We start from the raw sequence: 23,645 nt of genomic DNA, 5'->3' as shown, positions 1-23,645 counted from the left end.
GGAATCTGCGCTAACGATTCAAAGCCAACATCCCCGCCCAGGCGCGCCCAGAGGACCCTTCACCGCCTTGTTTATCACCCCCCTCCCTCTCTTGTGTCTCTGCGCCTTTATCGAATTATAAAACCAATTAGTCATAGAACAATCAACAGGCATCAGAGGCAGAGCCCTGTTTGGAGAAATTACTTTTCTGTCACTGCGCGCTGGACGCCGGTTGTCACATGACCAAATAATTAAACTCTAATTTCTGCCTCGTGGACGGCAAAAAATAAACAATTAATAGAGTTAGAGAGACACGGGTGTTAGTGTGTGAGACGCAGAAAGACATACTGAAGACGGCTTTGTGAGAGAGGGCATGCTGAAGGGGTGAGAAAGGTTGTCATGACCCGCTGGGTTTTTCCTGAAGTGGGTGAGAGGCGGTGAAGGGCACAGTTCCCCTGGCCTTGTGGGGAGTGTTAAGGAAATGAGGGCAGGTGACGGGATGGTGTTACTCGCCTCAGTGTGCAAGAAGTGAGGCTGCAGTGAGTTGAAGGGAAAAAAGATGGCACACAAGCATGTAAGGAAACTGCTCTTAATATTCAGGCTTAGGCAGAAGTATTGAATAAGAAGCACAGACTTAAAGATGTTTCTTTATCTACATATTTTTCTTTGCATATTTAATCCCTTGTCAAAGGATGCATCATCCATCCACTAACGAACAAAACAGTTGATAAGACAAATGTGTGTGTGTGTGTGTGTGTGTGTGTGTGTGTGTGTGTGTGTGTGTAAGACAGAGAGAGTACAGTATCTGTTGAAATTGTTTCATTGGGGTATGTGGGTGGGTATTAACAACCTGATCTTAGCGGGATGCGCTTTCCTCTAAATCGCTGTTTTTTTTTCCTCCCTCTGAACAAAGGATTCAGAAAAACCTACACAGATCGGATGAAGACAAGCATCGGAATGAAAGACAATGAGTTTTTTTTCCCTCTTAAGAAAAAAAAACATACGATGAGACCGGTAATAATATGATTTGAATCATGAAAACTCGAATGTGTTTGCGTCTGTAATTTATATTTGATACAGGAGCATGAAGCACAATAAATAACAAGAACAACCCCCCCCAACTCAAAAAAAAATCTAACATAAGAGGGATGTCATTTCATAAAAGCGTGACAAAATCAATGTGACGGACTTTGGATATTTTTTTTTATGTCCCAGGGAGGACACGCCAAGCCATTCAGCGAACGGGGCTGATTGTGGGGACCCAAAAACAATATGATGCTTTTATCACTAAGCCAAGGAATCTGGATCAACAGTATGCAAAGCATATGCCAAAATAAATGCAGTCCAACATGCTGGGACAACATACCCCCCCCCCTTTCTTTCTTATAGGGAACTTTCCAGATAATGACAAAATGAGCTGTAACTCCTGAATCACACACACTAAAAGCATGCACCCAGGGTGGTATGTCTGTAACTGACAGGGGGGGGGCTTTCTTACATTTTTGAGCCCTGGAATGCAGCAGTCATTATTAACTCACCAGCGTTTTCTTATTCCAAACTAGTTGTAACACGCCACCAAAAAGAAAAAAGGAAAAAAAAGAGGGAATCATTGTTATCTTTCTCCTCTATTAGCAATCATAACAGAGCTATTTCATACAGAGGAGGCATGGCGGGGAGTGTGGAGGGATGGAATCCCCAAAGAGCCACACATTAAAAAACGAGACAGGCCTCTTATTTACTGGCGACAGTCTAATAAATACATTTGCTGGCAGCTAAACAGGTATTTACTCTGCTCCCTACCACAGGTATAATTTCACTGTTTGCTGAGCTGTTATTTTGCTACAGCGATAATTATCGAGGTGGTAAAGAAAGACGATTAATGGTTTTAGCCTGAGATATCAGCCTCAGCAAAGTGAGGCACAGCCCAGCTCTAAACTCCCAGCAAATACTCAGCGAGTGAGGTGGTGGTGTTGGTGGTGGTGGGGGGGTTTAATAAACAGCATCTTTTGCTGGAGGAATTCAAAGAACAACCACGACACACAGCCGACACAGCAAAGCTTATGGAGACGTATAGAAGTGTCTGTTGTGTGTTTGGGGACAGCTACTTTCCCTGAACTTTTTTTCTAATTTTACTGAAAGCAATGATGATTGAGAGCGTAATTCAATTTTAAAGCAAAGTGATGAAGCATTCCTAATATAATTTGAGTGCAGACTGCACAGCAAAAACAACAACAAAAATCACAACCTGTGCTCTCCGATGTGCACGCTAATTGGTGTCTCGGGGTCACAGGACAAACTTTCTGCTCCCGCTCTCTTCTGACAACCTGCCCTTCGGAGTCTGTGAACCCGACACTGAGCGAGAGCACGGCACGCCAATGTGCAGACGCCGATTTACGCTTAACTAACACCACCTCCACCTGAGAGATAAGATTTAATTTGTCATCCTGCCAGTCCTAAGAAACCCTTTGACCTGACGACCTGAAAGTGACGATTAAAAGAGATGTGATGCAGAAGCGTCACTGGGATTTAAAAGTAAAAGACGGTGAGAAAACCCTGAGTGTTTGTGCACACTACACGCTGATTTCCTGCTATTACAACACTACTACAGTACAGTAAATGCCGCGTGCACTAGTTTCGATTAGTCGTAATGAAAACAAAACTAAGCTCTGAGGGGAAAAATCTGAGTATAACAAGGTTAAACCTGTAACTTAAAAGAAGAAGGGTGAGTATATTTAAATGTCTTCTCAGATCGTAGGTTTATTGTAAATCACGGTAGGGTTATTGTAAGAACTGGGAACACATTCAGAGGATTTCATTAGGCACTAATAAGCTGTAACAGATGTTTAAGCTTTACTGCTGGATCTGTGTGACCCGGCAGTATGAAGCAACGCTGACATCTTCACACTCTGATTCTTATCATTCCTGCTAAACTAGAACGAGTGGAGAAATTTTGCCAAACATATTGACAAGGTATCGTATGTACACAAACATTTTTTTGTGCCACTTTCACAACCGCAAGCTGATAAGGAGTGGTTATAATGAAGGCGAGGAGTAATACCGAGAAGTTTTGCTTCAACGCTCACAAACTGCCGTTGAGGCTTTCTTCTGGTTGTCTGAGGACTTTTACAAGAAGTGACACATGGCAGCCCGAGACAGGAAAAAGGCTGTTTGTCATTGCTGTCTAAGGCACTGACCAGATAAGCCACAGAACCTTGAACTGCCACAGATCTGCAAAGATAAAAGGGAGAAAAATCACCGGTGTTGTGCCATAACCTGCTTTTTCCCATGCAGTAGTGCCACACTTGACCTTGTAATTTGCACGTGCGTGAGCAACGCACACGACCTGACTACAGCAGCAACATGGTAAACAACCGGTGACACCGTGAAGTAATTATTATTTTTCAGAAAGCTATCAGATCAAGTCTCTGAAATGCAAAACGCCGCTAGATTATTATTATTATTTTGTATAAAATTAATTTCTCTGCACAATTGTCACAAATGATCCACCCCTCTGTGCCACATCTTGCTTGTGCCTTAAATGCAAACTCTACTCTGTCTTACATGTGTGTATTTATGCTGATATCTATATATAAATAATCTCGAATATCTGAGTGAAAGCCACTGGCCTTGCTGCTGTGTGAAATGTCAGCTATTTTTCAAAAGGAACAGACAGAGAGTGAAACCTTTAAAAACCTGTAAACCACAGAAGATCGGTGCCCACGCATTTTGAACACACTAATACATCTTCTCATAACTGCTCCCTATTCTCTATCTCTTTATCTAACACACACACATAAACACACACACACAGGTCTGGTTGTACCTGAAATTACTTTATCAGCACTGTGACAAAAGCCATAAGGCAGACCAAAACAGCACTACCACGCAGACTCTGTCATCACATCCTTCTGACTGCCTCACGCCAAGTCAAGCAGAAAGAAAGCAATAAAGTCATTTAATGTTTGTTTCCTTCTGAGTCTCTCACACCTTTTTTTTTTATACCTTGTTGGGCTCAGTCAGTGTGTTTTTTTAAGAGTTACACAAAATGTTTCATGTCACAGCAGTAAAAATGTTGAAGCAAGTTGACACGTAATTAAATGGTAAGTATGTGGAGGGAATAAATGAAGTGGCTCTAATGGCCTAATAAAAAGTAGTAAAAGTAGATGGGCAGTTGGGCTGCAGTAGATTCATTTCTAATAGACGTGTCAGCTGTTTGATAGCACGCACTTCATTATAAGTAAGAGAGGAAGGCCTGGTTTTGAAGTCTAGTATTTTCTACAAGATTCACTACTCGACGGAAAACTAAGCAACTTTCTGTGACACGGTCAGGCCAGGAGCAGCGGTGGCCATGGCTGCATCACTTCTCCTCCTCCTCTACTGCGCCGCAGAGTAAGTTGTTAAATGAATTAGAGGAGATGGGTGCACTTAACCCCGCGAATATCACGAGTGCTTTGCTTATTTGTGCAGAAACGACACGGGCCCGTTTAAATTTAGAAAGTTCTGAATGAGTGCGTTTAGGTTCGGCATCACCGTTCATTATCTCGATTTTTATTTTATTTATTTTATTTTAAAAAAATCTCTCTGAAATATTAAATTCTTACAGACACTTTTGGTCTGCGGGTTTTAAGTGATTTGGAAGATGAAGGTCTGCAAAACTGCTTTTAATTCATTTAGAGTATCTCACCCTTCTAATTCCAAGGAGACCCCCTTTTTTAATGAGACACGCAATAAAAAATGTGATTTCAAAGCCGTGCAGATGCTCTAATAAAGAGGCATGTGACAGAATGACAGCGGACAGCGATCACTTGAACAGGAACAGTTTAGAGTAAGAGACCGTACCTTTAAAGTCAGCAGTCGCCCGACCTCTTGTTTTCCATCAAAAGTTGAACAATCTCTTGTCACTGCTCCACGGCGAGAGATCCAAAAATAGGCGACTGCTCTGTGGGAGGAAGAACTGCTTTTTTTAAAAAAAGGAAAAAAAGTCAAAAGTCCTACGGATGAGGAGGAGGAGGAGGAGGGGGTCGTCAAGTAGAAACCGCACTGGCGGAGGTTGGAGTGAAGTTGGGGAGCGCACACGGCTGATGGAGCGCAGAAACGCGAGCAACCGTGCGCTGCGGGCAGCGGGGGTGAAGAAGAGGAGAGTAGAGTAGCGGCATGTGAGGAGGGCTGCTTTGAGAGGGTGGCAGGTAAATGAACCGCCCCTCCCCGTTTCTGATGCTCAAATCGATGATTTGCCAGCTGTGGCGCAGCTTGTCTCATTGCCCCACTTTGGTTTTTACAGCCGCTCCTCTCCGACGCGCCGCTCTCCGGGGACAGAGAGAGAGCGAGAGAGAGAGCGAGAGAGAGAGAGAGAAGTCACTGCCAGGAGAGCTCTCACACTCATTCATTTTCATATTTACACGCCACATGTTTGCATGTCAAGAAGAAGAAGAAGGGAGGAAAAAAAAAGTCTGGTAAATAGTAAAAGTGCGCGCAGCGGCGTGCGTTTTGCTCTGAAGCGACTCAAAGCCTGTTGTTTTAATAGCGGAGGGCAACCTGCCAGCTTTCCCTCCCCGCACACCTGAGCCGAGCATGAAACCGTACAGCCCGGTACAGTCTGGTATACATCACATGCTCGTATCGACATAAAGAGCTGTTTATTAAAGCAGATGGGTTGATTTGTCTGAAAGCCGCCAAAATATAGGAAACAAGGAAGGGGGAAAAAAAGTTTTCAAGAATAATTAAGTTTGAACAATGCTGGTTGAAAGGCGTGTTAATGCTGCAGTCTGTTCTTCTGCTGTGTTTGCCGAAAGCTATTTTTCCAATTAATTTCGCCAATTTAAACAAGGCTTTTAGTGGGAAATAATTATTATTCCGACTATTCGGCAGTGAACATTTTTAATGCATCATTACTGAACCACATTCACTTTTATTTTATCAACGCAAGCTGTTGCTGTGTGTATTTTTGCGCTTATAACTTAACTCCGGACATCACGCAGACACAGATCCACCAACCGAAGTCAATACAGACCTGTTTAAATAAAAAATAAAAATAAAGATATACTAAATGACTGCAAATTTGTAAAATCAGCATAGAGAGAGGATCATTTCATTTTATTTGTTGTCTTGGATATTTTTTAAGAACACAGTAAGAAGCTGAATCAGCCGAGACACTGAGGATGCTGACAGAGAAAGAAGAAGAGAGAAAAAAGCTTTTATTTTCCGCCCTGATAGCGTCTAAATATATTTGTGATATTTTAATTGATTTTCATCTACTGAGTGCTGTATTTAAGTGAAAAAAAATAAAATATAGAGAGATATAGGTCGCTTTTCCTGCTGAAGTCTGAAAATAGATGGGAAATATCTGTAAATGTGGTAAATTCAATTTAATAGTCTTAATGAAGAACATATTACACTTAGTAAAGGAAATCATTTTTATACGTCTACATGTTGTGCTTGAACGTTCCCAACAATATCCTTCCAAATCAGAAAAAAGATGAAAGAGTTTAATGCAAAAATAATTTATTATATTTGACTTTATTTGTGCCCATCGTGTGTGTGCATGAGCTGCTGCTGATCATGTGGATGTGACACTATAATGTAAGTGTGTTTTAGACTGTGTGTGTGTGTGTGTGTGTGTGTGCATCACAGATTGTGGTTTGCAAGAATTTTTTTTTTTTAATTTGTGTCATGTGTTTGAACTTTCTTGCACCTTGCACATTTATACACATTTGTCACATGCACGCCTTTGTTTGTTTGCCTGCGTGTGTGTGAAATGATTGACAGTTTGCATCTGCACAGGCTAACTGCTATGCACTAGCAGGTGTGCAGGAGCCCACAGGTAATGCAGCTGTTTACTTACAATACGAACGTGTTTCTTTGCTGGATTTAGCATAATAACACACTGATCCATTTACATTTACACTTAATTTACAACCCCCTGTGAAAATAGAATTAGTAAGGGGAGGGAAAAGAGCTAAAAGAAACTGACACAAGGCAACAGAAGGTGAGATGAAGACAGTGTTAGTGTCTTAAAAAAATTCAGAAAGTTTCTCTTGTTGTCCACACTGAGTGATTTATCAGTGAACATAAAGGACTGGAGTCATTATTGTAAGCTCTTATATGAAAATACTTCTCAGAAAAGTTCATTTGTTGTGGTTTTGGGACTCCACAAAAGTTTCATTATGAAGTATCTGAGATCTGCATTTAAAAAAAAAAAAAAAACAGGGAGGAAAAAAAATCACACACACACACTCTCTCACAGATACACACAATCTCTGCATATGATTCACAACATCTCTCCTGGGAGATTGAATGGGAATTGAAAAGTTCCAGTAAAGAGATTCAAATTTGCTTTTTGCATAATTATAAATTCATGCTAAGTTGGGGATGTTTTCATCATTACGGACAACAGCTGGTGATTTCAATGCAGCCTCTGTTTTATTCAACAATTCATGTTGCTGCCTCCCTGAACCCACATGTGCTGCAGTTGTTACTTTAACCACAAGGGGGACCAGTGAGTTTCATGTTAAACAGGGTAGAGTAAAAGGAGAGGAGGTCAGCAAATGATGGCCCCTCTTCACAAGACTCTTTTCATTCTTTGGGTTTAATATGCTGGCATCCAGCAGCTTGTGCCAGTATTTCTGAGAGTAAAAAAACAGCAAACCCTGACCTCTGGATTCAAACACAAAGAACATTAGTGCAGCAGCGATGTGCGAGAGCTGTGGATGTGTTCCAAAACATTAATGCAAATTGTTAATGTGCATCTATGTTGCTGAAGCATGAGAAGGGCACATATAAAGCACAAAGAGGGGACCAAGTGTGTGTGAAGCGCAAGCAAATCAAAGCAGACCTTGAGCTGAGACATTTCAATCGTCTGCACTGAATTTTTTTTTCTCTGAAAACAATAAACAGCACTTGCAAAATTACAAGGGTTATACACCCCAGAATTAATCTTTCCAACCCATAACTAAATAGAGAGACACTGTTGCGTCTCCATCAAGTGGGTATATTTTAATTACAGGCTATTGACTACTCAAAGTAATTTGTCTCAGAAAGATGCCCAAGAGCTATAAGACAGACGTCTCGTCTAAATCAGGAATGCTCAGCCACTTTGTGTGCGGGTGTGTTTTCTTTTTTAAGCTCTGGTTTTGTGGTTAGCCTTTGTAACTTTCCTCAATAGATCTTTTATAATCTTTCACCTTTTAAAGATTAACAAGGATTCCTGTCTACCTATGACTTGTCTACCTGGCTTCATCCAAGGGTAAACACTGGCTTCCCACATTTTCTCCTCCTCTGATCTCCTCGGCAGGAATCGAAATGGAAGTGCAGATTTCTCCTTGCTTTTCTTTACAGCATCTCTTCAAATTTTGAGAGAGGAGTATACTTCACAAGCTCACCTCTCAAATGAAACACTATTAATCCTCATTTGCGTGCTGCCAACGAGGACAGTGGAGATGAGAACCAATCAGAACAACAAAAGCTGACCCGCAGCGGCAACTCCAAAGCGCACACGCCTACAGCTGTTAATGGGATGTCAGTCAGCTGGGCGAAAGAAAACAGCCCAGAAGAGTAATTACTTTCCGGTGTGAACTCTCCCGTCAGATGTGGCAGCTTAATGTCACTTAGTACATTACTGCACGTGGAGAGCGTCAGTTGAACATTGGTGGCAGCTGCCCAGATGTTAGAGGACTCTGTGATCACAAATTTTCTTCAGGTATACTGATGTGCTCGTTTTTTTGTGTAACACATTAAGATCTTGTGTCAGTTATGCAGTGAGGGGCACAGTGGGATTCCTTTTCCTTGAGCATCCTGGTAATGAGAACAGCATGAAACCAGCAATCTCCAGCCCTGCAGTGTTAAACTCTTGACCTCAAACTGATCCTAGGATCAGGGAGGATCATAAGGAGGATTTTTTTAAAGCTTAATTGAGCAAAACGTTTTGAGTTTTAAATTTATATCACATTGTGTCTGTTGAGCCCCAGTTAGAAGGTGTGAGAATGTGAAGTAGTTTGGCTCGTCGGGAACAGTTGTGACTTTAGTGGTTGTCAAAAAAGACTGTGTTCTTTGTCCCTTATTTCTTTTTTTCTCTTATCCACAGTCCTTGTACTGATAATGGTGACGCATCAGCTTCTTAAAGCTGAGAAACTACTACCTGATTAGTGTCAGGGAAAAGTATGTTTATTGTCAGTGGGAAACTCCTGTCTCCTCAGTCTGATGTTTGATGGGCTCATCCATCCATCCCACCCTCCTACCTAAGTTACTCTGGGTGCTTACTGACTTTCTCCTTTTCCTGGAGGGTTGTGTCTCTTTATTTCAAGCGACATTGTTTTTAAACACTTTGTTGCCTTTCTTGTTGGAGGAAAACTTAAATCAGAAGAGTCCAAGAATTCTATTTACGAAAATCCAACGCAGCATTAAAGAGTTGCTCTTGGTTGGTGGCAGTGTGCATATGAAATTACGATGTAGTTGTAGCTCTTTGTCATATTTTGGATGTCGTTGGGTTGTTTGTAGCTCTTTCAGAGGCATTTCTCCTCTAAACCTGTCACACAGTTTCACTTTGGTAATCTCTGAATTGTTCAACAGCTGAAAAAAGAATCAAAGATTAAAGGAAAGTAGAAAATCAGATATCAGTCTTTCACTCTGATACATATCACTGCTCTGAACTAACTGTTTAAAAAGGACTAAACATTAAACTCACTTACCTAATAGTGTGTAACCCTCCCCAGGTATGAACACAGGACCTCTGGAGTGTCCTGTAGCATTTGTCTCTAGAACATCAGAGCCTTTGGGTGGGGCTGCAGATGTTGATCAGATTGGATTTTATGAGCAGTTGACCCACTGAGGGAGGCTAACGTCGTTGGGAAGTGCCATTACCACGAGGCATGTGTGTCTGCAGTGTGCAATGTTTAAATGAGTGACAACTAACAAATTAGAGTCAACACAATGACACAACACAGTGTTATCAGTGTCATGCAGTTCACCTGGGACCGTAAGTATGAATCATTCAAATATTTGTGTGTGTTCATATATGTAGAAAACAATGTAAAAGTGAAATGAGCACTTTGAATGGAATATTTCTACAGTGTAGTATTGTTGCTCTGAGATCTGGTTTATTATCACTTGTGTGTAGACGACATCATGCCTTTCATGTGAATTCACAGATTTATAAAAGATGTTTTTAATGCAGCTGGAATATATAAAATGACCATATTGTCTCTGTCAAAGGAACGAAGAAACACCAGGTGTTAAGAACATCTGGTAAAGGGTCCGTTAAAGTGTCTATATGTTGCAAAAAAGCAGTCGTGTATTTATATATCTTAATATTACACATTATTTAGGATGATACCACCCGCAAACAGTTGAATTTTCTTACATAGAAAGGAGGCTAAAGAGCATGTATGTTGTTAAAAAGTTACACATTCCTCTGGCATCCATCCACGCAACATTTAACCCGTAGCTTGGTCGTGTCAAGTCTGCAAACACGGCTGGATGTCGGGCATGTCAACCAGCACAGAGCTAGGGGAACTACAGCGTCTAGGCCTCTGTGTTTGACATGCATCTCAGAGCAGCGCTGCCGTCACAGTGAGACACCCTATCTCCTGGAGAGTCTATTAGCTGTGCTTAATTAAACAAATGTGATTAGACTGATCCAAACTCACACAACTGAATCCCCGGTAAGAAGTCAACCATGAGAGGAGGCTGCAGAGAGAAAGTCGAGTCACGCATGGCTTGGCTTTATTAATAGCGCCTATTACACACTAACGCACAGCCCTGCAAGCTGCAGAGTTAACGTGTGAGTAATGTGTGCGGGCAGCGACTTTTTCGGGTCCACTTCTGAAGTTTGTCAATCAGAGTTTAGTGCTGACGTACAAAGAGAAAACGAAAGTCGGAGTATCAGGATAAGGCGATAACTAATAAGAGATTGATTACTGGTAATTTAGTGCAAAATACGTGGGAGGGATTTAGCCACGGCTGTCTGCTGTAACTGGGTGGAAAGCAACAGGGAAATTTTCACTAACTTGAAAAAGATGAATCATTGACAGAGACAGAGAGATGAGAGAGAAACCAAGGTAACTCCATGTGCTAATATTTTAGGGGGATTTTAACTGTGAGTCATTTCAATTCACCGTCAAGCGTAAGCTGTTTCTGTCAAGAAATATTATTTGCTACTCAGTAGGTTTTTAGTTGAGGAAAGAAGTAGCAGAAAGATGCAGAGTTGCAGAAACTCAGTTAAAGTTTGAACTCTCTCTGCCCTTGCATCTCCTCAATTTGATTGTGCACTCATTAGTCAATCACAGACAACCTAGACATGCAGGGCAGCGCTGCTTAAAACAATGGTCTGTCTATGTCTGAGTGAACTGAGGGCTTCTAATGAGCCACTGCAGGTAATATGGCTCTGATATCTAACTGGGTGGATGCCAGTTCAAATAATGAGGCCTCCGGTAGTTTCTTAAAAAGTTCACCAAGTTTAGTTCAATTAAATGACTCCTTTAAAACCCTCGTCTTTCAAAAATAGCCGAGTTCCCGTAGTCGAGTTTTTTCCACAGGCTTCTCGGGTCAGGCAGTTTCAAAATGGTATAAATTCATCTACACACCGTCTTTAAAACAACAACTGTGTCATATATTTCCTATCATTTATTATTTGTGTTGTGCACTACATTTTGTCACTCAAAGCATCTGAGAACAACCAATTCGGTACATTCAGGAAGCATCAAGGTGCTAAACTCCTCCTCCTCCTGAATAGTGTTTCTCTGACCTGAAGTGGTGTTCTTGGAGGAATATTTGACACCCAGAGGAACTGTGTTTGGGCTGGATTGGTGACTCAGTACCAATATTTTTGTATCTTGCTAAACTCAGATTTATAATTATTATAATATAAAATGCTTTCTGGCAGAAGTGGCCTTTGGTAAGGTTACTTACCAAAGTTTAACCTCAGTATCTTCATGACTTGGTTAGTTTTTAAAACTTGCTAACTGTAGATATGAAATGGTCTTTATATCAAAAACAACATACTGTTTTCCTCTATCTCAGCTTCTTCAATATGCAATAAAATCAGAGTAGGTGGATAGTAGCAACTTAGCATATGTTACAGGTACGGTAGCCTCCGCAGTGGCACCCTGCAGAACACACAACACCAGTGGAAAACACGAAACGCCAAGAGCTCGATGTGGAGAGTTTAGTGTCAGCCGCGGGGGTAAAAGCTGATGAGGAATTATTTGCATCATGACAAAAGTAAATCTGATGTCTGGGTGGAATTTTGGCAGCCTCATGTTGCAGGCTGCAGAAACCATACTGGTCAAACCTAAACAAAAAGAGCATGGGGGCTTATACTGTAACAACCTGTCAGCCTGGTTTACCTGCTGCAGTAAAAATATTGGACATCATTATATTTCTTTATCTGAAGAAAAACAAGGACAACAACAAATAAATACACAAAAGTGGGAGTTCTATTTTTTGTCACTCCATTGTGGTGTCAGTTGGTATGTGTGTGAACTAATATTCACAAACCCAATTGTGAAAAAGTTGAGATGCTGTGCAGAATGTTATTCACAATAACACACAGAAAACATCAAATGTCTGAATTGAGCAAATGTACCATTTTAAGAAAAATATTAGCACATTTTGAATTTGATGCAGCAAAGGTGGAGGAGCGTATTACAACTGATCAGGGTAACTGGCAACAGGTCTGTAAAACGATTGGGGTGTACAAAGAAAACTTGGAGAAAACGGGCAGAGGTTCACTAATCTGTAACAAAGTTACACAAATAGAGCTGCAACTACTCCACAAATGGTGGAAGAGTTTCAGAATAATTTTCCTCAATTTAAAATTACAAAGTCTTTTAATATCTAATAATTTAAACATTTGGAGAATCTGAAGAAATCTCTGTGCGCAAGAGACAAGGCTGAAAATCAGTATTGGATCCCTCTGATCTTTGGGCCCTCAGGCAGCACTGCATTAAAAACAGGAATGATTCTGTGATGGAAATCATGCACTGCATGAACTCAGGAAACCTCCCAGAAATCACTGTCTGTGAACACTGTGTTCACTGTGCCGTCCACAAATGCAGGTTAGAGCTGCAGCTGAACCAAAGCTCATTTAAAAGGGAATGAGGCAAAGTGGGAAACTGTTCTGACGTCAACATGGGAAACATGGGTGCTGCACCCTCTGGACTAAAGAGAGAGGACCCATTGATAATCATCAATCATATCACAACAGGGAGAGATACAATGTGTTCCTCAATTATTTGCCCCTCTCCTGCAGTTGTTGCCCTTTTTAACAGTAGATCCTTATCCAACAAATCATTCAGCCTTAACAATTTTGTCACCTCTCAAAAGTTCGACATTCGAGACCTGGTTCAAACTTGGCAGCTGTTGTCCCCTCATAGAACTTTCTCATCAAGTGAAAAGTTCTTGAATTCTCAGAGATGCTCTTGTTGAAGGAAACATCCAACCCGGTTACAACCACAGCACTGAAACAGCGTTATTGAACATTACTAATGATATCCTTATGAGCTTGGATAAGGGTGAACATTCCACTTTAGTCCTGCTCGACTGATCTGCAGCCTTTGATACTGTTGATCATGCTGCTGCTATTAGCAGACTACAAAACTGCTTTGTCATCACTGGTACTGCTCTCAAATGGTTTTCTTCATACTTATCAAACAGACACTTCAGAATTCATATTAATCTATGAATGTCCTCACTTGTACCGCTCATATGTGGAGTGCCCCAGGGCTCAATCCTTGGACCAGTTCTGTTTTCTTTAGACATGTTGCCTCTGGGCCAACTAATTAATGGTTTTAATGGAATCTCCTACCACTGCTATGCAGATGATACACAGTTATATTTTTTCTGTGAAGCCCAACAGCCTCTCCTGCTTCAATAAGTGTTTCTCTGATATTACTAATACGATGTATCCTAATTTCCTCTATCTTAATTCTAGTAAAACTGAGGTTCTAGTGCTCAGCCCAGTTTCTCTAAGGAAGTTAGTCAGCACATCAGCCCCCTCGGCAATAACCTCGAATCATCTGCTAAAAACCTTGGTATCACTTTTGAGCAGCATCTGAATTTTGGAACTCATATCTCAAAGGTTACCCAGTCTAGTTTCTTTAATCTGAGACATACTGCAAAACTCAAACCTTCTCTGTCAGTCAGTCATCTTGAACTGCCCCTTACTCTGATTTTAATACCAGAGGTTATTGTGCTTTTGAGGTTGTAATGCCCAAACTGTGGAACAGCCTTCCTCTGTCAATCAGGTTGGCTGACTGTTATTTTTTTAAGCCAATGCTGAAAAGTCAGTTTTATAGGTTAGCCTTTCCTTAAACTGTTGCCCTTCATTTGTTGCCATAGTTTGGAACCACGCATGCAGGTATGTGTGTATGTTGGAGTGAATGTCCATCAGTATGGCTGAATATGTGTGTGTTTATGTGTCTGTATGTTTTAACATGTACACTTATCTTCAGTGTGTGGCTGTTTTTTTAAACTGTAAAGCATTTTGTAACTCTGTGCTTTGAAAAGTGCTGTATAAATAAAGTTATTATTATTATAAGATCATCATCTTCTATTAAAATGTTGTGCTCATTTAAGGCAATTTTATTTTTTAAAAGGTAAAACTATAGACACATTTTTCTAAGCTGATATGGTTTGTGTGACACTATATAAATATTACATTTTGTTTGGTTACTCTCCTGCCTACAGTCATTTTCTTACAAAGATTAAGAGAAGACGCTCCCTTCTATATCGACAAAGAAGCAAACAGGAGGGATGGAGGAAGTATTTACTCTACTTTGTTTTGTTCAAGAACAATGTCATGGTACTCTACATAATTACACAGGGCAGGTAGGCATGATGAATCCATGGCAACATGTACAGTTTGTCGACACCAGGGAACACCTGTAATGATGTGAAAGGGAGCATTTGTGTGTGTGTGTGTGTGTGTGTGTGTGTATGTGTGTGTGTGTGTGCGTTTGAGAGTGTGATTTAAAGAACATTACAAACACAGCGTTAGTTTAAGCTTCACTGGAGACATGAAAACAATGAAGTAGCAAGAATGATTCAATTAACTTTTTGTCCAAGTGAGCGTTACTTTAAAGCCACAGCGATGTTAAACTGCAGTGCGGCGAATGTGTTAGCTGGACTGTATGTATTAATTATCCAAACAAATCTATTCTGACCAACCACAGGAAAGGTGGTCTGCCGCTAATAATAAATTAGCAATACATGATTTCTTTATGATGTGATGGTATTTATATATAGTGATTTTAAGAGAAAGATAAAGAGATTCAACAAAGTTTCGGTGACCTCAAAGGATTTGAATGAGCTCTGGCAAAACTTTCTCCGGTTGTCTTCATTAAAATGGAACACAGAGGCAGGTTTATCTTTTAAGGGGGCTATATCTGTACTCAACCATTTATCCAGGCCTGCAACGCCATTTTGTACTACATCCATCACATCACCATTAAGAATTGGAATGCCTTTAAGCCTCTTATGCACATTTCCATTTTAGCCACCATGGCTTTTTTGATACCACCAGAGGAATCTCTAATTCTGCATAATTTTTCAGCAATGCTTGGCTAACCTAATTGTGTTCTTAATGTCTGGAGCTGTTCAAGTAAAGACACAGCCAGCTGTGCGAGGTTAAGAATTTATGGTAAGTTATTGTTTTGTGACTGAGTTGTAATGGCACCTGTGCAGGAATTCAAGTCCAATTTAATACCCACTGTTGAAATCGCTTCATTTCTGTTAGCAAGGCCGTGAACAAACCTACAGCACTGTTACACTGAATGTGACGGGATGCAGTGGAACAAATGCTAAAAATGTAACCGTTTACAAGCTTAAAGCCTACAATAAAAGTTAATGCAAAAGAGCAGTTCAAAACGAGCACTGAGCTGCAGGATCGATTGACCCAAATTTCACAAATGTGTCTACTGATGTCACCCCATAACAGCGAGGTAAATGGAGTTTAAGATGAAAGATAGAAAACATCTCTTAGTATGTTTTCATGCCAGTGAAGCCCTTTGAACCTTTACATGTGATATTAGACTAGACAAATCAAATTGAAATGAATTCTATGAAAGTCTCATGTTCAAAGCATCAGAAAAAAAAGAAAGCTGCAGCATTTCTAGAAATCATGAAGCTGTTACTCAAAAAGGAATCCACAAACCTACATCTCGCATGAAACTCACATGAAACTCACATGAAACTACTCTTAACTGGGTTTGAGCTTTTTTTCTTTCTTCTTTTTGAAGTAATGAAGTTATGGTTTCAGGACATTGTTGCTGAGTTTTTCAAATGTGTTCTTCGTGCATTTGACGGTCACCAAGTTTTGCTGAATTCAAGAAAATGCTGAGCTGAATCTGGGAAAGTTTGGGCGTAAACTGCACCTCTAAGTCCATTATTTAGCTGCAGCTTTAAACATAAAAATAATACTTGTAATAATAGTAATAGTAATCTTAAGAAAGTGCATATTATCCCTCTGTTCAGCACTTTGGCCGACACTTGATGTCTTTTAAATGTGCTATATAAATAAAGCTGACTTGACTTCTTTATATTACTTTTTGAGTAGTGATTTAAAGGTGGATGCTGAGTTTGCTAACCTCAGTTCCTCTGCTAAACCGCTAACAGAAAATGCCCAATTTCCTTCAGTAATGAGATGGTGCCGGGAGCAGTTTGGAGAATCTGACCCAGGTTGCATCTCGGTTCATAAAGAGTGACTAAATCTATAATGTAGTTAGTAAGTAGGGAGTAAGGCCACGTAAGGCCTGAAAGGTAATTAATAAAAGTTTAAAATCAATTTGAGGTAGCCAGTGTGGAGACAATTTGTTAAGTCTGACAGCAGATTTTTAAATGAGATGAAGGCCGATAGGGACTTCTGGCTGAGGTTCAAGGAGAGAAGTTCACAGCAGACTTAAAGTGTGATGAGATGAAAGCATGGAAAGCAAGCTTGGTCCTTTTTTTATACTACATAGTGACTTTCATTAGGCTGTTTATACCCGGTAAATGTTTAGCCTGCATACAAAAGAAGGGCCTAGTCTACGAATCAGTTTTTGAAGCCTCAACCACAATGTGGTTGTTAATTTTAGAAGTTTGGGCTGGCTTTAACCTCTAAACCAAAGGACACTGCACACTCATGAAGTAGTGAGTCATACTGTAGGCCTGCTTATTGTCCTGCTGACTGTTAAAAAACCCCAGCAAAAACCCATCCTACGGATCCTACGGATGGTTTTTACCAGCTCAATCTGTACACAGACATATATGTAAAGTTATCATGTTATAGTTTTTATGTTTATTATATCATTGTACATAGTGAGATGGCAAAATGAACAGTGCATCTGATATCGTGTTGGTGTTGTTCCTGCGCTATCATAAAAATGTTAGTTTAGAATCAACATTCCAACTTATTGATCATGTTGTTTTGATGCCACAGCTGGAGGGAAAAAAAGGCCTTTTCGTTATTAATTTATTTAATGTAACAAATTAAAGTATTATCACATGAGGTCTATCGTTAGCCAAATTAAGGTTACTCGTGTCAGTTTGCTTGTGATAGTTTTTAATAGCATTAGCTAACTTCTTGGCTAATCTCTTTAACAAGCTCTTCCACAGCCTCAGAAGACATAAGTCATTAGATGAGGGTGGGAAGTCCTGATGATGCCAAGCAAACAGATTTTTAATATGTAAAATTTGTGCAAATTCAACGTGCGTTTGGGCAAAAAATACTTGAATCACCCAGAAAATCTCTGCACATGGAAGCACTTCTCCATTTTTAAGTGTACATGGAAGTGTCAGCAGATCATCCATCAATCCACAGACATCTCCATACGCTGTAATGCATCACTTCACTCCTAACAATCACTCATACAGTAAACCTCTAATCCAGCTCGTGCTCTCCAGTTGCCTTTGACAGCAGCTTAGCCACCCTGCCATCCAGCGTAACACAGCGGGTGTGGAAAAGCCCTCAGGGGGGAGATATCCTACGCCACCCCCTCGCCCCCTCCACCTCCTTCCCTGTTGCCCCCGGTGACAGTGACAGAAGTCTGTAATTGCCACCTCGTCAGACGGCTTCATTAAGACGAGCATTGTCTGCGCAGCTGAACGGCGGTGGATGGGGAAGAGAGGAAACTGAGCTGAGGAGAGGAGAGAGCCCACAATGCAATTACTGCATCGCAGTGACAGGTGGGGCCTCCAATCCTCTGCGTCTGTGGGGCCCTGATGCATGTTGGGGAGCCGCGGCGGGCGCACATCATTTTTCACCCCCCCGTCATTAGTTGGTAATGATTGGATTATTTTGCAGATGAATCGCTGTACATGTCTTGCTCACAAACATTTCCTCGCCATATTAATCAAAAGCATCAAGGCAGTGTAGTCAGAGCGAATTAAAAAAACAACATGTCTACATTAAAAATTACCGTAATCCTTCATCAGCAAGCTTTTAACCCTCTGATTTGAGGTGTGTTGTGGTGTGTGCCATCTATAATGAATGCCTTTGACATCATGACAGTTTTTATGAATTGTAAAACTCGCATTGTTGACAATGTTTGAGGCTGATGACACTTGAAGAGTAGAAGGAGTAATACAGCCATAATTTTGGTGTCTTTTTGCAGCCATATATCTCTGATATCTGTTCATTTTAAATTACACTGCCCAGCTTGCATCCATTGCCAGTGATGTAAGGCTTGATTCATAATAATTCATAGCTCTATACCATAGCCTACACTGTAGACTAATGTGTACCTACCTTCCTTCCTGGTAGTAATATACTCTGTAACTGGCTACAATTGTATTTAGTTTCCTCACTTTGCTAATAAATAGCAGACAGACACATGTCCAGACTTCCTCCCAGCTCAGACAGTGGATGTATAGATCGTTTCTCCTTCTTGTGTTTCAGTAAAAGTAACTGTTTACTTTTACAGTTTAGTTTCACTCATGATGTGGGCACACAAGCCTACAATGAGGTCTTCCATTGCATCACAGTCTCTATAGTTTACTGAGATGCAATGTAAGCTTGTAAGTTAAGTTTAAGACCAACATGTGTGTCTGATAGCAAATGAGATATTGCATCATCGTAAACATATTTGATAATGATTGGCTGTTGTTTCAAGATCGTGGCTTAAGAGTTGGGAGTTCGCCTTGTAATCGGAAGGTTGCCGGTTCGAGCCCCAGCTCGGACAGTCTCGGTCGTTGTGTCCTTGGGCAAGACACTTCACCCGTTGCCTACTGGTGGTGGTCAGAGGGCCCGGTGGCGCCAGTGTCCGGCAGCCTCGCCTCTGTCAGTGCGCCCCAGGGTGGCTGTGGCTACAACGTAGCTTGCCATCACCAGTGTGTGAATGTGTGCGTGAATGGGTGAATCACTGGATGTGTAAAGCGCTTTGGGGTCCTTAGGGACTAGAAAGGCGCTATATAAATACAGGCCATTTACCATTTAGTTTTTGGTCACCTTTTTTAGTCTGCAAATGTATCTGCATTTGTAAACTGTGGATCCTTAAATGTGAGCTAGAGTTAGCTTGCCTAGTTTAACCAGTGTTTTGACTCATAAACTTTTTGTTTCTTTTTATATTTGAAAAGTTTTTTTCTTAGTTGCAATTGAATAAACAGAAAAAGAATGTGTGCTTTTTTTGTCTTTTGTTTTTACAGGTAACTAAGTACAAGTGACCAAGATTCTGGAGAAATAGGCCTTTTAACTCTTTTGAAGATAGTAATGAGCTCTCAAGAATTCCTCAAAGTTAAGTCTCAAAGTAAAGGTATGGAGCCTTCTTGACTCTCGGAGAACACATTCCCACCATGTGAACTTCATGGGATAATTACTATTTCATTTATAATTCTTAAAACCATTTCTGCCTGGATGTAGTCAAAAATGGATCATTTATAATATTCTGAAGTTTTGTGAATATCACTGATGTTTTGTGTAGTGAATGTCCAATGAGAAAATATCTATCTCGAATAATTTAGAAAAAATGAAAAGAGCTTGTGGTAGTAACACCACAAACAAACCTTAGGTGGTTTACAATAAACAGTGAAAAAGTTTTTAACTCTTCCAAGAACTTTTGCACAACCCAGAACTTTCTACAAAGGAGTAGAATGTTTTAATATAATTTCTATGAATGACCCTTGTATTCTTTATAGGTACATTAAAGACGAAGAACGCCTTGTTTTTTCAACTATGAGATGAGGTAATGTGTGAAGGCAGCAGTCTGATTCTCTCCAGCTCAGTCCACCCCCAGCGAGACACATTCTTTTCATCCATCGAAATTCCACATGATTGAAATTGCCCTCGGTGGAAACATATCATAGCCATCCACAGCTCTTGGATGGCTCCCATTGGGCGGTTCGGCCCATGCCAAGCATCTGGGTTGGCCGAGAGCCTCCAGGGAGGCCGGGGCTTATGTCTCCATGGGCCAGTAAGCCTAGAGGCCCCGTAGCCCTGGGAAACGTAGCAAATCATGGGTGCACCTTGGCAATACTACACCCCCCCCCTCCTTCTTTCCCCTTAGCCTTAGGACTGTCAAAGCTAAAAGAAGGCTAATGGTGGCCAACTGTGCAGCGAGAGGGTCTGGGGTGTTGGGGAAGCATGTCTGTAGGTTCATCTGGATTGGCGTCGATAAGGATGTGCGCTCTTCGTCCTCTGCCTATCACTACCCTGCACAGGGTGTGATGCGTTTATGTTTTTGTGTGTTAGACAGTGTATGTGTGTTTGTGTGTGTGCAGTAGTGGCACAATGATGAGGGACTGGCAGACCATCTCCTGAATGCCAGCAGTGACTGATGCCACACCAGACATTCCTTTCAGAAGAAACAGCAGTGCGGTCAGCACCATGCCAGCTTCCAGGGGCCCTCAGGACAGCCCCTCCCCTCCCCTCTCCTCTTCTTTAAGCAAAGACCATGGCAGTGATGGCATGAACTTCCAACGAATGTGTGGAACCGTGCAAAGGGGAAAACAAACTAAAAAGATGTGCTTGGTTTCAACTTCCCTTTTTTTGTTGTTGTTGTTGTGCTGCAGTTTTACTTTGATTCACTTTTGGTCAAACACATTTTACGGCATGCGGACCAAAGATTAAAAAAAATGTTTGATAAAAAAAAAAAAAAAATACAAGTAAAAAAAGTGTCCGCTCTTAGAGTTTCAGGAATCTTATTGCATCCGTTTGCCAGATTCAGCATTTGTGAACTTTAGTTTTTGACAAAACTAATTAGGACACTTCAACTTTCTAGATATTTGTTGCACATTTGCTGGCTTCTTGTTTTCACTGTACTAGCAGAAACAAAACCTTTTTTGTAAAGTCTACCTCAAACTACAGGACGGAGTGGCAACAGCTCCATCCTGAATGCGCTGCATGTATTATTGTTTATGTTGTTTGTTATACGTATACTTTTTGTTAATTGTAAAAGTTGATCCTCCCACTAAAAACTAAAATACTACTAAATATGATTTTGAGCAGTGTTTATACATACATATATGCAAAATTTCCTTAGGGATTAATAAAGTATTCTGATTCTGATTATAACTGCATGTTTACATGGTCACTGAAAGAGGAAAAGTTAAGACTTTCAACATTTTACCAGGACAAGAGACTTTAACCCTCACATTGTTGTGACTTGTGTGTAGAATGGTAAAAGCTATGAAATAAAACCTTTAAAACGTATGTGTAACAGGCAGATGAACGTACAATCGTTACGTTCAGTTTGCATGTGTAAAGGCGGTGTATGCTCACAAACTGGCCAAATCCAAATCTGTGTCCAAATCCAAATCCATAAAAATGAAATAGTACTTTATATTTCATGTTATTTTATTACATATATACATATTATGATGTTATGAATGATCTTGCTGGAAAGGATCCATCTTAAGCCTGATAATGTACAATGTATCTTTTTTCCTTTTCTTTGCTTTTTTTCACATTTAATTCTTTTGTAACTGTAATACCTACCATAAATATTTATGCCATCACTGCAAACCAAACAGGGGGAAAGTGCCAATAACTGCACTTCCTGGCTCGGTCTAAAGCAAATCAGAACTCAGAGATTCTCATGTTAAAATGGAATATGAAAATAAAAGGAATAAAACATGTTTACAGCTAGACAAAAAACAAACAAACAAAAAAACAGCAACAACAAAATTATACACAGTTTTGGGCTCTATAGCTAATTTCCACCTTCATGGCAATAGTGCAGGGAGTAACTGCTTTATAAGGGATACAGCCGCTTGGAGTAAGAAGTAGGTTGGGCCACAGATGTAGCAGCAAAAACTGGCCATTTTATCCAGGTTTTTATGGTTGGTGCCAGTTATCAGACTAACAATATATCTGGATGCAGTTGATTTGATTACTGATTAAAATTCTTTATTAAAATGTTACAGAGGACTCATTAGCAGGTATATGTCTTTGAACAGTGCAGCCATGCAGTTTGTTGAAGCAGCTGGTCAAGTTTTTTAGGATTTGCTGATAACTTTTCCACTTTCTCCGTCTAATATGGTCACTTCTAGGTCCCAATTTTTGCTTAAGTTTTCCCAGGCCAAGGGGTAATATCATGGTGGCTACACCCATATTTTTTTAATACAGTCCAAGTTATAATCACGTGAAAAGCTATTAAATCCACTGCAACCTTTCTGTCTCTCACAGATAATGCATTTTGCATTGGCATTGAATTGGACATTGCATGTGAAGTTTCATGTGCAGATTCCTTCTGATTATAAGATATCTCGATGGGACTGATTGAGTCCAAAGACAAAGTCATTAAAATGTTGAATGAATATATTTAGAGATGATTGCAGTTAACAGTGTTAAAAGTGTTTGGTGCAAACTCCTTATAAGCCATACAAAGTTTGAGATCAGCTGCAATCACTGAGCTGGTTTTTGGATTTTTTTTTCTAAATGAATGAGTCTAATGATTACAACATTTGAGTTTTTGGGGAAATCCATTTTTATATGAGTGGTTTCTATGGGTTGTGGGTTTCAGTTATTTGTAGCTTCATCCTCGGCTATAAAATTTCTCTGATTACAGTCAATCAACAACCCACATCATTCAGGGTTGTTGAGCGAAATATCTGAGATATTTAAAAATCTACAATGTCAAACAAATGTTGAAAAAAATGCTTTCAAAAAATATTTTGGAGGTAAATTCTTTCATCTTTTGTTTTCCGAAAAGTAAAATTTAAGCATTAAAGCCAAACTCAAACCCCCACAGCAGACGATATCGTGAGCCACGGCTGAGCACTCCTGTCATACGAGCCGCTCCGTCACGTACCACAGATTATTACAGAGGTTAAGGGGGTATTCAATCGCCAGAGCCCCTCATGCTCCACCAGGGCTTAAGTGATGACACAGAATGATTATAGCACAGTTAAATACCTGGTCTAATGAGCCAATTAGCCCTATTGACATCCATGGCTGTCTCAGAGGTGGAGCGAGCGCCACGTACATGCTCCTTAATCAGAACCGATAACACCATTTAGCCTTCAGACGCTAATCCTGACTCGCAGGCTCTCTCTGGAATCCACTGTGATTTCTCTATACTCACGCTGAGAAACTTCACGCCTGATTCATTTTCAATTCCAATCTTCCTGCACAGTTGTGACTTCGCTGTGGTTTTACAACCATTATGACTACTCAGTTTAGTTATGATTTTTTTTATTACTTGCTCAGTAACTTCTAAAACAATTTGTGCAGAGAAGATGTTGTTGCACTCTTTCGGTCCAGA

At 40.4% G+C, this 23,645-nt stretch overlaps 1 protein-coding gene across 7 annotated transcripts in view; it reads right to left on the bottom strand.

Moving 5' to 3' along the window:
- Positions 1 to 23,645, bottom strand: part of satb1b (SATB homeobox 1b) — a 104,758-nt gene that overhangs the window by 53,262 nt on the left and 27,851 nt on the right. For 3 of the 7 annotated variants that reach the window (XM_025911226.1, XM_025911227.1, XM_025911228.1), the window contains exon 1: positions 4,819 to 5,250. The exons of 1 other annotated variant lie outside the window; for it this stretch is intronic. The gene's annotated coding sequence lies outside the window, so the exon portion shown is untranslated. Of the gene's footprint in view, positions 1 to 4,818; positions 5,251 to 23,645 lie in introns of those variants that run through there. 3 more of the 7 variants (XM_013268414.3, XM_013268420.3, XM_013268419.3) reach the window with 2 other exon arrangements.

The sequence above is a fragment of the Oreochromis niloticus genome, linkage group LG11 (assembly GCF_001858045.2).
Source record: "Oreochromis niloticus isolate F11D_XX linkage group LG11, O_niloticus_UMD_NMBU, whole genome shotgun sequence".
In the NCBI taxonomy this organism is placed as follows: Eukaryota; Metazoa; Chordata; class Actinopteri; order Cichliformes; family Cichlidae; genus Oreochromis; species Oreochromis niloticus.
The sequence above is the reverse complement of the archived record's forward strand: the minus strand, read 5'-3'. Positions and strand labels throughout refer to the sequence as shown.